General features: G+C 45.2%; 1 protein-coding gene across 2 annotated transcripts in view; it reads right to left on the reverse strand.

Moving 5' to 3' along the window:
• MAP3K20 (mitogen-activated protein kinase kinase kinase 20) overlaps positions 1 to 15,389 on the reverse strand; it is a 146,938-nt gene extending 131,549 nt beyond the window's left edge. Inside the window, exon 1 of one of the 2 annotated variants that reach the window (XM_077319696.1) lies at positions 15,098 to 15,389. The gene's annotated coding sequence lies outside the window, so the exon portion shown is untranslated. The remainder of the gene's footprint in view (positions 1 to 15,097) is intronic. The other variant, XM_077319698.1, reaches the window with a different exon arrangement.
• Positions 15,390 to 15,698: the final 309 nt, after the last annotated feature.

Here is a 15,698-nt window from a genome sequence, read left to right on the forward strand (position 1 = left end):
GGATGGAAGGCTGAGTCAACCTTGAGCCGGCTGCTGGGATTGAACTCCCAGCCTCATGGGCAAAGCTTTCAGACAGCTGCCTTACCACTCTGCGCCACAAGAGGCTCCTACAGCAGTGCTGCTATTCCATAAACTCTGTTCATCAGGGATGGTTCTGCTCAGACACTGATTCTACAAATACAACCAGCAGCTTCCTGAACCTGCCGCCTGGCTTGAACACACTTAACTGCACATGCAGAGTACCTGCATAGACCATGTGCAGTACAGCATTAACAGTAAGCACAGAGATCCTAATACTTTAGAGAAATGGGACTCAAAGACATTTCAACTAACATTACCATACCTGGGTCTGCACGGGGCTTTTTATCCACTCCCAGCCCGAATAAATCCCTCCCCTCTACACTGAATTCAATTTCCATTTTGATTTTGGGTGCTCTAAATTTCCCCTCTGCAACATACCTGATTGATCTGCAGTGATCCTACCCCATCCACAGTGACCCTATCCAAGAGCCAGCTTGGTGTAGTGGTTAGAAGTGCAGACTTCTAATCTGGCGAACCGGGTTTGATTCCGCACTCCTCCACATGCAGCCAGCTGGATGACCCTGAACTTGTCAGAACACTGATAAAGCTGTTCTGACGGAGCAGTAATACCAGGGCTCCCTAAGCTCCACCTACCTAACAGGGTGTCTGTTGTGGGGGGAGGAAAGGGAAGGCAATTGTAAACAGCTTTGAGACTCCTTTGGGTAGAGAAAAGCGACATATAAGAATTCTTCTTCTTCCCCCTGTGATATCCAGGAGTGGATATAAGCTGCGATAGTTGAAAAACAGCCATCAGTAAGTATTGCTTTTTGCAAGTAAACTTCCTGCTCCAAAGCAGTCTTCCCTGGTTGGCCAGAGCATCAGTTCAAAGAGTTCATGGTTCCTGGTTGCAAGGCTTCCCTCTCTGTTTTAAAGTGACTGCACTCCAGAAGCCCATACTTCTCTCAGAAGAAATCTGCCTTGTTATCTTAGAGGAAGCTCCTTGCTCAGGAGTCAAAAGAGAAGAAATAAAGCACTAGTGCCAGCTGGACTTCACCTGACAACTCCCCATCAGTTCAGGAAAAGTAGTTCAGCTTCACGACCAGTGCTCCTCTCCCCCCTCTGAGCTTCCCCAGTCAAATTCAGAAGGCTTTCTTTCAATTCAAGCGCGGGGGAGGAAGGAGAAGGACCCAGGTTCAAATTGATTGGAATTCAGCAGGATGGACAATGGAAAAAACAAAGTGCAGAATCACCCCGGATCCTCCAAAAAGAGCTCTGTCTTACCATGGCTCAGCTACCCTCCTGATTTTGGCATGAAGCTAGCAAAACAATTCCTCATCCCAGACGCTCACATGGACTACAAGAAGACGCCAAATCCTGACATGTTAGGATCAAGCTTTACCAAAATCAAGGGACTCTTCTGGAAAAAAAAACATGAAACATTTCATTCATTCCATATTAAAAGTCTGTATCTCCACTTTTTGCTGATAATTTTCAAGAAGTGGTATCCTTTGAAACCAACAACCTGAACCTGCTTTCCAAGTCCCACTGTCTTCTCGTTGGCCAAAACACAATGGCGCTCCTAGCTACTATTGTGAAAAGCAGTGGGGGGAGATTATGACAACTGGCTTTGTTGCCTGCTGCAGATTAGCAGCTCAGCATACGACACACATTTAAGGGAAAAGTTCCTGTCATACCTTATGAAAAGAAATTACACTGTTTTCATAAGGTGATGGTTTCTTTTAGAAGTGTCTCTATGTGATGAACTGAACTTCAATTTTGATCTAAATAAGTTAACATGGCCCATGAGTCAGAAAACGCAAGAAGCGAACTTATATTCTGCATGGGGGGTTTGGGGGCGATTTGTCCCTTTACTGGTAATTATTTTTTTAATGTATCTTAGAAAGTGTTGACTTTCACACCAAAGCGAAAAAGGATCTGAGAGATCTTTTGTTGCATTTCATATTTTGATTTTATGCCCAGTTGCCTATTGTTGTGTGTGCTTTGTCTGTCCGACTCTTTAACAACAACACACGCTCAGTTCAACATAGTTAAATGTGTGCTCGGTGGGGTACCTGTTATCTGATATCTTGCATTTATGCCCAGCTGGAACTGCAGCTTCCTTCACCCCAAACTGAGAATTATCAGCATAGGAAAAGGAAATGTTCAGCGATGAAATGAACAGTGCCGTAAAGAGGTTACAGGTTTTCTCACCTTCCTTCCTTGTGAAAAATGGTAAGAAGCTGAATTCTACCTTTCTTGAAGTTGGGGGAATTAACAGGACTGATATGAAGAGGTTAGGTTTGTAGCCTGTGGCAAACAAGAATTGTCTCCTGGTAACCAGATTGTGAAGTGGGATGGGGTGGACACTGTTTAGGCCACAGAACGATAACATCTGAATGCGTGTGCTAATGAACATTTTTTGTGGGCGGAATGTAGCAATTAAATCGCCTGCCAGAATCCCCAGTTTGACGCCAGTTGTTGTGATGAGAAAACAGAAGAGGGGAATACAATGTCGAAAGCAGGATATGTACCTAGATAAATTACCGTAAATAAATATAAAAGTCACCTCCTGGTTGTTGTTTTTTTGGAACTAAGAACTTTCTCCTGACGATCAGAATGGGAAGCTTTTAACATTTAAAAAGCACCTGTTCCACTGTGCCACAAAATAGTTTTTGATGCGTGTGCTTGTGTGTTTGTAGACTTTTCTGGATCAATCTGCAACGCTTGGCTTCAACTCAGAAAATTAAGATCTAGGCCAGAGGTTTCCCACACCAACAAAGCGTATTGTCCAGAAGCAGGTACGTATTTGGAAATTCCTCAAGCCCTATCTCCTGCTCTGGCCTGCAGCCCGGTGTGGAAACTCCAGTGCGGAAACGGTCCTGTTCTGAAACGTTGTACAGCAGGGGTGGGCAGAAGGTCACTCAGGGGCAACCAATGCCTCTAAAAGTAAATTAAAGTAGCTCTTGCCCCCTTCTTCCAGGCCTGCTGTAATCAATTTCTGGACCTCCCCTTTCAAGCTGCTACTCCATCTTCTCTACTCTATAGTGAGGAGATAGCACAATCACACATCCCTTTGCTCTGGCTGTGAAAACAGTAGCGCCAGCAACTTTCCCAACCCACCTCTCCACACTTCTTTCATGTAAACACACACTCTTTCTCTGGATGGGGGAAAAAAACATGCTATTGACTCTCTCCCCCTCAATCAAACCTGGCGTTAGTCTCTCGCAAGAAAGACACAGAGGCTTTGGGGAGAAAATACAGTGAGGGAAGTAACTGTTTTAAATGTTACCAGATAGAATGGTGAGCCCCAACCTAGATGGCCTAAGCCAGCCTCATCTCCTTAGGTCTCAGAATCAAGCTGAGTCGGCCCAGACTAGTACTCAGATGGGAGACCCAAGAAGGCCGCGATTGCTACACAGAGGGTAAAAGGTAAAGGTAAAGGTATCCCCTGTGCAAGCACCGAGTCATGTCTGACCCTTGGGGTGACGCCCTCTAGCGTTTTCATGGTAGACTCAATACGGGGTGGTTTGCCAGTGCCTTCCCCAGTCATTACCGTTTTACCCCCCAGCAAGCTGGGTACTCATTTTACCGACCTCGGAAGGATGGAAGGCTGAGTCAACCTTGAGCCGGCTGCTGGGATTGAACTCCCAGCCTCATGGGCAAAGCTTTCAGACGGCTGCCTTACCACTCTGCGCCACAAGAGGCTCTTGACCTACACTTTACACACAGAGGCAGGCAGCAGCAAACCACCACCTCTCTTGCACGGAAAACCCGACAGGGTCACCATAAGTTGGCTACGATTTGACAGCACTTTCCACCACCACAGTAGAAGAAGAAGAAGAGTTGGCTCTTATATGCCGCTTTTCTCTACCTGAAGGAGTCTCAAAGCGGCTTACAATCTCCTTCCTCTCCCCACAACAGACACGCTGTGAGGTGAGTGAGGTTGAGAGAGCCCTGATATTTATCACTGCTCGGTCAGAACAGCTTTATCAGTGTTGCTCCAAGCCCAAGATCACTCAGCCGGCTGCATGTGGGGGAGTGCAGAATTGAACCCGGCTCACTAGATTAGAAGTCTGCACTCCTATCCACTACACCAAGGCCATCTTCTGTGTCACGATATCCTTGTAGGATTCCTTTCTGATAGAGTCATTACAGCCCATCACGCTAGGTATTTAGGAAGGCACAGACGAGTATTTTCAACAGGACGTTAGGTGAACCGGAACACTTGTGAAATGCTGCTTTTAAAGAGGGTTCTTAATACAGGTGAAATGACTTCTTTTTTAAGTTGGAAGTGCTCTATAGCAGTGGTCCCCAACCTTTTTATCACCAGGGGCCACTCAACGCCTGGGACCACTCACCGGGGACCACTCAACGCCTTTTACTGAGGCCCGGTGGGGGGGGGTAGTTTACTCCTCTACTCTCAACCACTGCCCTAACGCTCTCTGATCGCTATGGTAATGTTTAAACATCCCTTCAAAATAAGATACAGACACGCCACAACAATGAACATAAGGAACATTTTATTTTCATGGAAATTTTAACTCATGACAATGACAAATCAATGGGAACCCTGAGCTTGTTTCTCTGCAACGAGATAGTCCCATGTGCGCCTGCCGGATCGTGGATGAAGTAAAGGGCCAGGGGTGGGGAGAAGGTGTCCTTTGCGGCCCACCTCCAGTTATTTGACGGACCACATGTGGTCCGCAGACCACAGGTTGGGGATCGCTACTCTATAGTTTAAATGCAAGCCACTTGAGGATCAGCCCACGGAGAGGCCTTCCTGATGGCAGAATGCAAACAGTGGCTATAAAATAAGCCGTTATGATTATACAGCCTTGGCAGAAACTAGCTAGACATAACCTATCTTAAGACAATCCTCTCTGCAAACTAGCGCTACACTGAACTTCCCAGTTTCAGTTCAAGCACAGTTAGAAATGAGCTGCAATGTATTATCACATTATGAATAAGCTTAGATTCAAGTGGATGGCCGTGATGGTCTCAAGTAGTACAACAAAATTTGAGTCCAATGGCAAATGTGATATTTGTACCAGGCGTAATGAGTACTGGGGAATTTCAAACTCCCCCCGCCCCCTGGTTCTTGGGTATTTGACCATATAGAACTACCCTGTTGCAATCTATATCCCTAGCCATGCCAACCCACCAAACTGGCTGCATTGGAGGCTTGGGAGATCTTTCCATTGTACCGGCATCTTGTTTTATTGTATCTTATTCTGCCCATGAGTTCGATCCCAGCAGCCGTCTCAAGGTTGACTCAGCCTTCTATCCTTCCGAGGTCGGTAAAATGAGTACCCAGCTTGCTGCTGGGGGGTAAACGGTAATGACTGGGGAAGGCAGTGGCAAACCACCCCATATTGAGTCTGCCATGAAAACACTAGAGGGCGTCACCCCAAGAGTCAAACATGACCCGGTGCTTGCACAGGGGATACCTTGACCTTTACCTTTATTGTTCAATTGTATTTTTGTTTGGGGATTTTACTGTTATGAGATTTTTATATAATTTTTAAATATGCTGTAAACCGCTGCAAGCCAGTTTGCTGGGAGAGGAGGGCTAGAAATCAAATTATAAATAAAATAAATAAATTTTAAATGTGCCATTTTGTTGTATGAATAAGCTTGATCTTGAAACGTATTGGGATTATGATCTCTTTGTGAATACATACACACATTAAATATTAGATTGTCCGTTATAGCTCTTTCACTATGTTGGATGTGCACCCCTAGCTTTACAGCTTTTTCATTTACATACATTCTTTAGCACAGGGTTCCCCAACCTTTTGGCACATGGGGGACGCATTAGTGTGCCCAGTACCTAAAGAGGGCCACATCTTAAACCAAAATGTAACAAAATAATTAACCTACTTATTTAGATCAAAAGTAAATATTCAAAGGTAAATGAAGAAATGTTAACTTTAATGCAATCCATTGTGGAACAATATTTTGCTGTGGAATCCTTTTATTTAGCTACACATGCTTGCCTTGTCAGTGTGATTTTTGTGGCTGTTTTCTGTTAGCCAAGGAATTGATGTCCAAGTCAAGGTTTGTGACAGGCACTCTTAAAATGTCATGTAAATGTTCATCTGTAAGCCTTGACCTACACTTTAATTTCACAATTTTCATTTTGGAAAAGCATTATTCAGACGGATGTGGTGCCAAAGACTGTGAACATGCCTGCCACAGATGTCTTTAGGTTGATAAATATATCAGGTAGACCAGAACAGAAATCTAATATACTATTTTCTTTGTAAATGTCTCTGAGATGATCACTGGCTTGCATATCAATTAGTTCCATCTTTTAAAAAGTTACTTGTTTCTTCTGGTGCTTCTTCAAATGGATTCTCAAACATTCTTATTTCCTTTCCAAGCTTATGGCAATCAGTGAATCTGTTCTGAAATTCCACCTGCAATAGGTTCAGTGCTTTGATGTGTCTTTCAACATTGAATTGTATATTCCCATACTTCTCAATTTTTAGTTCATTGCAGCATGAGAAGTTTGAAAAGTTACCTTCACTAACTTGCTTCACAAAAATGTTTAGTTTCATACACAAAAATGTTTCATTTCACATACATGTCACGCACAAGCTTCCCTTTCCCCTGCAATCTTAGATTCAAACTGTTCAGATCCTCTGTGATATCTATTTAAAATGCCAAATCAAAAATCCATTCAGGATCAGAAAGTGCTTCTTGACCTTTTCCTTTCTCCTTAAGAAAGACATCAGTTTCATGATGACAACTGAAAAAAGCAGTTGAGGACTTTGCCTCTGCTAAGCCATCTGACTTCCCCCATATTCTGCATCTACCTCTAAGAGAAAATTTTGAAACTGATGATGAGCAAGGCCATGATGCCTGGTGTAATTAATGCTAGATACAACAATACGAAATCACACTTTCCCACTGAAGAATCTTACTACACAGGACTTGCTGATAGATGATGCAGTGAAATTGCATAGGAAGTGTACTGTTTAATTTCAACATCTCTTCATTGATTTTTGCAACTACACCAGTTTTACTTCCCACCATATTTCTTGCACCATCAGTTATGACCCTTTTCAATTTATCCCAACTCAGACCAAGATTTTCTACTGATTTACACACCTTCAAGAATATGTTTTCTGCAGTTGTGATGCCTTTCAAATTCTGCAGTGCACACAACTCTTCTGTAATTCTGAAGCTGGAATCTATCCCCCTGATAAAAATTAGTAGTTGAGCACTATCTATAATGTCATTGCTCTCATCTAATGCCAAAGGGAAAAAAATCAAAATGTTTTGCCTTGACAACCAACAACATATGCAGCCTGTGGGCCTCAGGTTGGGGATTCCTGCACAAATCAAAAATAGTTGCCTTTTTTTGTGCTAACTTTTATACACCAAATTATATCTGGCTGCATAATGGCAAGCAAGATACATTACATTAAGTGAAAATTATCTGGTCATTGTTACATGAAAATAATATATCCTAACACCTCAGCATCTGTCAATATAAACTATATAAACCATCAATCCCCTCAACGTGATGTGTTAGATCTCATCCTAACAGATTTACTTAAACACAAAAAGGCATCTGGTTATCATCATATACTTTCAAACAATCAAGCCACTACATGACTTCCCCCTAATTTCCCCTTTTCAGCCTAGATTCAAATGAAAAGAAACAAAACACAAAGCCATTTCCAGTGCTTCCTTAGAGAGGTCATATGCCAAGTTATTGCCAATAAAGCAGTATAACGTCTGTGCTGACTTTAAACATACTGCAGAAATGTGCCAAATTTCCTTGTTTAGAAGAACAGCTTTCGAGAACTTTGACCATCCAAGATTCAGATCTGTGACTCCACTATTACACTTAGCTCTTGAGATTTCAGATGCAGTTCTTTTGAAGCACCCTGAAACAAAACTTGCCCAAACAGAAAGGAAAATAATCCCTGCTGTATTCTGCCTATTAATAAGAGCGATCTATTATGGGGAAAATTTACAAGAAAACTTGGCTCAAAAAGTATTCAATACAGCTTCAATTTATTTAGGATCACTTTATTATGAAGGTAAAGGTAAAGGTATCCCCTGTGCAAGCACCGAGTCATGTCTGACCCTTGGGGTGACGCCCTCCAGCGTTTTCATGGCAGACTCAATACGGGGTGGTTTGCCAGTGCCTTCCCCAGTCATTACCATTTACCCCCCAGCAAGCTGGGTACTTATTTTACTGACCTCGGAAGGATGGAAGGCTGAGTCAACCTTGAGCCAGCTGCTGGGATTGAACTCCCAGCCTCATGAGCAAAGCTTTCAGACTGCATGTCTGCTGCCTTACCATTCTGCGCCACAAGAGGCACTTTATTATACTGACATATAAATTCTATATGCCATATCATTCTGGCAGGAATCAGTCTTTGAAAGCTTTCTAAAGGGGGTGGGGGAGCAGAGGAAAGATTTTTTAATGCTTAGTCTCCAAAGTCAAAGAAAGTTGCTTATAAATGTTGGGTTGATTCTTGTTCAGGATTCCTGCTGATGGATAGGGGGTAATTTTCACATCTTTCTGCTACAGACCTCATACTTGCCCCCCCCCAATTAATTACTAATATTTTTTCCTGAAGTTACCTTGTCCTCCACAAGTCACATTTTATAGTGCACTTTTTTTTTGGGGGGGGGGGGTAGCAGGAAGACAGAAAGAAGGGATCCAAGAATGTATCTAATTTTCCAAAAAAATCCAGGTTTACTAACATTTCAAAATACAGGAATGGTAACTAAGCATGTTGATCTTCAGTTTAAAAATTAAAGACATTATTTTTAGAACATCCTCTTTTTTTGCTGATATTTCTTGTTTTGTCTAAACCAGCCTTTCTCAACTTTTTTACCATTGAGAAATCCCTGACCCATTCTTGGGACTTGGAGAAATCTCAGAAGTGACAAGATCCTATAGAATATGGTTGGGAAGCATAGCTGTGTACACACCCATCCTCCCTCCAGGCCCATCACTGGCCATTTTTTTTTTGGGGGGGGGAGGCGGGTCAAGATTGTATATGGTATATCACTCAATAATAAATAAATAAAATTTTAACACATTTTAAAAATATTAACTGTTAATTCCCATCCATCCAGAAAACCCTTCCAGAGCTGTCAAGAAACCCTAGGACTTCACAATACCCTGGTTGAGAAAGCCTGGCCTAAACAGCCAAATTTTACAACATCAGAGATATGATTGAGGATGAACATTCGTACCCTGCAATGCTGGACCTGCCTTGGACGAACAGGAAACCCAAAAGGTGGCTCAGACAGATACTATGTCAAGCTCATCTGTCATACTGTAATTATAAGGGTATTGCTCCCAAAGCTCTTTAGATCCTCACGAAATACAAAGCAAAGCATGTATATTAAATTCCTGATCCAGTCCACTATGGGCATGGAGCTGCAGAAAATAAAGCTAAAATTATTGGAATGCAGATTAAGTTAACATTAAAAAAAGCTTCCTAACTGGATGAGCAATTTGACAATCTGAAACTGAAAATCCTTACAATAATCTGTGTAGCAGGTTATCAGGATTCCCAGCTTTTTGCTTTGTCGTTTTTTAAATGACATCTCTATCCCCTTTCATTGCACAGATATGCCTTTCTCCTTATACCTCTCCAACCCAAAGAGGGACAACCACTACTATTTTAATAAATGAAAGCTACACAGATACACAGATTGTGAGAGATACACAGATTGTTATGATGAAATCAGGATATCCAGTTCCCAATTTTAAAAAAAACCAGAAAGCCCCCAGGAGCAGGAGCAGGAGTAGGAAATTGCTGGCATGGGGTAGACGTAGGAAAAAGAGGCTGCCATGTGTCCTGGGAACAAGGAAAAATTTATCCCTCCCACTCACAAAGCAGCAATCCAAGCTTTGCTGTAGTCTTTCCCAAAATTTACCAGCAAAACAGGTCAGAAAAGTAAAAGAAAACCCAGGAAGTGTATGGATACACCAAATGCTACGGGGAAGTACAGTGGGAAACTATAGACAGTGGGAAACTATAGGCACTGAACTATAGACATGAAACTGGCACTAGAGAGGGTGGGTTGGTTCCCCTTCCTTGGCAGCTTTCAAACAGAGGCTGGATAGTACTCTGTTCAGAATGCTCTAGCTTGGATTTCCTACATGGATCAACTCTGAGGAAACAGGCATGCTGTTTCCCCCTTCTCTTCCCTGTGCAAAGGAGACTAAGGTCTACTGAGTAAAATGTGCTCAAGATCCTTTGCCCCAAAGAGGTTAAACTCGCCTCAACCTTTTTGGCCCTGGCCTAGTCGAATGCTCTAACTGGTGAGATCAGGACCTTGCAGGACTTGGGACAGTTTTGCACGGCCTGTAAAACAGAGCTGTTCCACTAAGCCTAGGACAGAGGCCAGAAATATGACAATTCTGGCCTCCCTGACCCAAGCTGAATTACTACCAAACTTAACCACCAAACTCAGCCTTATTATACTCTCTCACTAGAGCGACGGAGGTGACTTTTAGAATGATTAGATTTAAAAATGGGTATATAAATAAATATGCTTTTAATATTAATGATTATTACATGATTATGTTGTGTTATTTAATTGTTCAAATGATTGTTGTTATCTACCCTGAGTTTACGGGAACGGGTGAGTTATAAAAATTGGTTTTATTTTCTTATGTATTATTAAATGCACTAGGGGAATTTACTTTTTTTTTAAGGGAATCTGTGTACACCTCTCAATTCCAGATACAGCTGTATCCCTCAACTCTGTGCACAGTACATCAGCTGGTATAATGGGATCATAGAACTGAAAGGGGCCATACAGGTTATTTAGTCCAAGCCCCTGGTTATCTAGTCCAACCCCCTGCTCAATGCAAGATCAGCCTAAAGCAGCCAGGATAAGCATCTGTCCAGCTGCTGATTGAAGACTGCCAGTAAGGGGGAGCTCACCACCTCCTTAGGCAGTGTATACCACTGCTGAACTACTCTGATTGTGAAATTATTCCACCGGTATCTAATCGGTACTGTTCAACATGTAGCTTAAACCCATTACTGTGGGTCCCATCCTCTGCTGCCAACAGGAACTTTTTAAATACTTAAAGACAGCAATCCTGTCCCCTCTCAGCCTCCTCTTCTCCAGCTGAACATTCCCAAGTCCCTCAGCCTTTCCTCCCAGGTCCCCAGGCCACAAATCATTCTCCTTTGCACCCTCTCAATTTTGTCCGTGTCCTTTCTGAAGTGAAGTATCAAGGCAAGGGGAGAGCTAGACGGGATCCTAGGAAGGCATGCGTAGATACTTCCTACGCCTTTAATTGCTCTAAGCACTATCTGCCTCTGAAATGTTCCACTGAGCAGGTGAAAATTTTCTCCAGACTGGCTCTGCACCTACGTGGCCTGCATTAGACTTATACACATCTGAATTTCAAACCATGTAAATAATGTCCAAACAAGGTGAGTTATGATCTCGTTCTCCCATGTGACAGAATGGAGGAAGAAAGAGAACCATGCCCATTTTGTTCGCAATACATGTGCCCTATCCTCAGAAAGTGCTAGATCTGTTGCATCGTTTGAGTTTTGGTAGGAGCCGCAGCACTAAACAAATTCCAAAGGGGCAGCTGTGCTAGTAAACTGCAGCAGGAATTAATGGGGGTCTCGTGGAAACTTTGAAGACTAAACATCTCAATTATGCAACGAGATTTCTCTCTCATTTTCATGCCACCCTTCCTCTAAGGCAGTAGTTCTCAACCTTCCTAATGCCGTGACCCTTTAATACAGTTCCTCATGTGGTGGTGACCCCCAGCTCTAAAATTATGCAAGTGTTCTTTCACAGAAATTAAACCGAAACTGACCAATGACATGAAGATCCATTGTTCATGATTGTATATAAATTGTTTTTTCCCCCCGGGCTTTCTCAATTCAGCTCTGCCTCTTGTCCCACCATGCCAATCTGGCTCTTTTCCACTACTCCTGACAGATGAATGTTCTATCTCGATCTACTCCACAAGGCTGCTGTGTGGATGGTGCCCCCCCTGGCCAAGTTGCTTAACCTGCCATGACCCCTGTGAAAGGGTAATTCGACCCCCAAAGGGGGCCCCAACCCCCAGGTTGAGAACAACTGCTCTAAGGAGCACCAGGCAACATACATGTCTCTCCCCTTCCCTATTTTATCCAGAAAGTAACCATAGGCTGAAAGAACAACCTCCAGTGCACTTCATGGCCGATTGAGAACATTTATCTGCCAGCTCTAATCCTATCCCACGCTGTCCAGCAGGCTTTCTCAACCTGCATTTGGTGAACTCCTGAGGTTTTTTAGATTTGTTAAATATCTTATCCTTACAACAACCCTGCAAGGTAAATTAGGCCGAGAGTGTGGGACTGGCTCTAAGTCAGCAAGCGAGCTTCATGCCAGTGCAGTAATTTGAACCTGGATCTCCCAGATCCTGGCTTAACTTTATAACTGGTATATTACACCAGCTCTGCCTGTGCTTTTTATAGTCTTGGAAGGCATGCAAGGTACCACGGCTGCCAGAAAGGCAATGCCTAAGTGCTCCTGACAGGGCGACATCAAAGTTTTCATCTGGCTGTAATTCTGCAAACTTTTGCTTAAGAGTATTTGCAAATCAATGTTTCTGCTCTCATTGAGGGTGGGATTTTTGTAACGTCCCGCCTCTACTTACACTATCATGTGCCAAATCTAAATTCTGTGGGCCTTATTTCCAATTTTACATGAATAGCTCCACATTGTCAAAAATGTTTTTTAAAAACCCAAATTACTTTTAGGGGAAGGAATAATCACACACACACAAAAAGAAAACGAACCACTTTCCCAGAGCATAAACTTTCAAAAGCATCCTTTTCCAGAAGCAGTGCCAACACTAAAGTTTTCCTTGTTTGTTTGGGCTTTTATTTAGAAGTTTTTGCATTCTGGCTGTTGACCTCAGGTCTTTTCCCTGAGGGGGAAAAATGCTGCCCCATAAATGGACAGTAGCGTAGCAATTCCAAGAGCTTTCTGGCGTCCTAAAGGGTGGGAAAAGCCAGAGACAGATAAGAAGGGAAGATAACTTTAATCAGCGCTGCACTCACGGTGAGGGTGAGGTTGCCTCGGGTGCACTCAATTCTGCAGCAGGCAGCAAAAGGCCTACTAGAATAATCTTCCCAGGCTCTTACAGCACGTGAACATTTCTCTCTCTGTGGTTTTTGTAAGTGCAAATGTGAAAGAGGAAGGCAAGTGAATGAATTCCATTCACAAACAGAGGAGGCTTCCAAGGATGAGAAATTGTACTTCAACTAGCTGAAAATTCAAAAAAACAGCAACCCGGGTCGTCCCACTGACTCAGGTACAAAGCACTATTAACATCTAGATCAGACTTTCTCGACTTTTTTACCACTGAGAGACCCCTGAAAAATTCTTCAGGCTTCGAGAAAACCAAGAATTGGCAGGACTGTGCAGAATATGGCTGAGAACCAGAGCTGTATACATGCCTATCTGGGGCACCTCCCCTTCCCACCCCCTCCAAGCCTATCATTGGCCATTCTGCGGAGGGGTAGAGGGTCAATGTGGCCATATATAGCCATATCACCCAATAAATGTTTAACAAATTTAAAAAATATATTAAAAACATTAATTAACTCCCACCCATTTGGGAAACCCATCAAGAAACCCTGGTTGAGAAAGTCATGCCTAGTTTAGATATCGCAACTCTGTTCCAGGACTGTATGCCATTAACTCTCCTAGTTATTTCCTCAGACTTTCTGAGGAAAAGACTATTTGTGACTGCCCTTCCAAAGAACACTGTTTTAGTCACCCTACATGCGGAATCTCTGTACACCAACATCGCATGCAAAGATGGATTACAAGCCATAGGGAATAGGGAGCTTCTGACACCACAGCTGACTTTATCACTAAAGAGTGCCATTTTTCTCACCACAACCACTCCAGATAAGATGACAATCCGTTCCTTAAGGTCAAGGGTACAGCTATGGGCACCTGCGTGGCTCCATAGCATGCCAACATCTTTATGACTGACTTGGAACAATGGTTCTTCAACTCCCACCCACTCGGACCTCTCTAATACATACCATACACCAGGGATAGTCAAACTGCGGCCCTCCAGATGTCCATGGACTACAATCCCCAGGAGCCCCTGCCAGCTTTTGCTGGCAGGGGCTCCTGGGAATTGTAGTCCATGGACATCTGGAGGGCCGCAGTTTGACTACCCCTGCCATACACTGATGACCTTTCTATTGTCGGGACACGTGGCAAAGAAGCCCTGGATGTATCCCACCAGACCTTCCATGACTTTCACGATCAACCTGACAATGAACCAGTCTATGCAATCAATACATTTTCTGGACACTACTGGAAAAACCGTGGAAAGAATTCCACACAGCCAATCGCCCCATTTGGAAGAAGAAGACTCCATGCTTCAGAAGGGCCAGATGGGGTCTCCCTTGGCTCCTCTCAGTGAGGGCTCCACCTGCCCATCCACCTGCACTTCGGACACCTTACGTCTCCCCCCTCCCCCAATACACCCAAACCCACGGCGGCCACATCAACGGAGCGTGTTGTTCCTATCGGGTCCTTGACTCTGTTCAGCATCTTCGTTATGCCGTCTGCTAACAAGGCCGCTCACCTACGGACTGCTCGTTTCCATTTCGCCCTAACTAACCGACGGCGCGCGCACGGCCAGGACAGCTTCGGCCCTGAAGCAAACTTTTGCACGGCGCCACCAGACGCGAACTTTGCTTGGCTGAAAGGCCGCTTATGTAAAGCCTCCCTTTCCGCCGGGCGAGGGAGCCCCTCTTCGGGTCGCGTCGGCGATGCCCGGGAAGCCCCCCCCCCCCGACAGCCCTCCGCCTTCGCAGCCCACCTGCCGCCAGCCCCACACGGAGCCCAACAAGCAGAGGGCCCCCACCCCCACCCCCACCCCCACCCCCACCCCCACCCCCACCCCCAGCACCTCGCACAGACGCGCACAGCCTTGGAGAGAGAGGCGCCGACAAGGCAAGGCAAGGCGCGCACTGGCTCCGACGCCGGGGAGCCCTCCACCTGGGCGCGCGCCCCCCTGGCGCCCCGACGTGCCGCTCCGCCTTACCTTCCTCCCCACGGGACCCGCTGGCGGCGGCCGCCTCCGTCCCAAGCCCGCCGCTCGTCCCTCGTTGCTCGGCGGCGCGGGGAACTCGTCCTGGCCCGTCGCTTCCGGCGAATGTCAAAGGAGTCGAGCAACCCGCCCCTCTCGTCGGGGCCGCCAAAACGGGACCGCCCTGCGTGCGCACAGCCCGGCCGGGAGCGCGGGGAAAGCCCGGGCCCGCCCCCCTGGCTGCCTTCCGCGCGGCCGCCAGGAGGGTCCCCTCCAAGGGGGGGGGAGGCTGTCGAGGGGGCGGGATGCTGATTTCTGCCCCCCACCCCCACCCGTCCACCTTCTCCTCCACCCCCAGATGCAAAGTCTGCCCGGCCGGGCAAGCGAGCGCAAGGCCCCTGGCATCGTGCCCCCGACGCCCCTGCTGGGAGGGAAGAGACCCCCACAAGGAGCCAGAAGCCAGAATGTCCTGCAAGCCAAGCGAAAAGGGAAACTCCCCCTCTTCCTGCAGGGGAAGGGAGACCGAGTCCTGTGGGTTTTCTTGTTGTTGTTGTTGTTTTTTTAATCGCGGGATTTTTGCACTAGTAAATAGACCCAGAAGAGGACTGAAAACGAA

Source organism: Paroedura picta, chromosome 2, assembly GCF_049243985.1.
Source record: "Paroedura picta isolate Pp20150507F chromosome 2, Ppicta_v3.0, whole genome shotgun sequence".
In the NCBI taxonomy this organism is placed as follows: Eukaryota; Metazoa; Chordata; class Lepidosauria; order Squamata; family Gekkonidae; genus Paroedura; species Paroedura picta.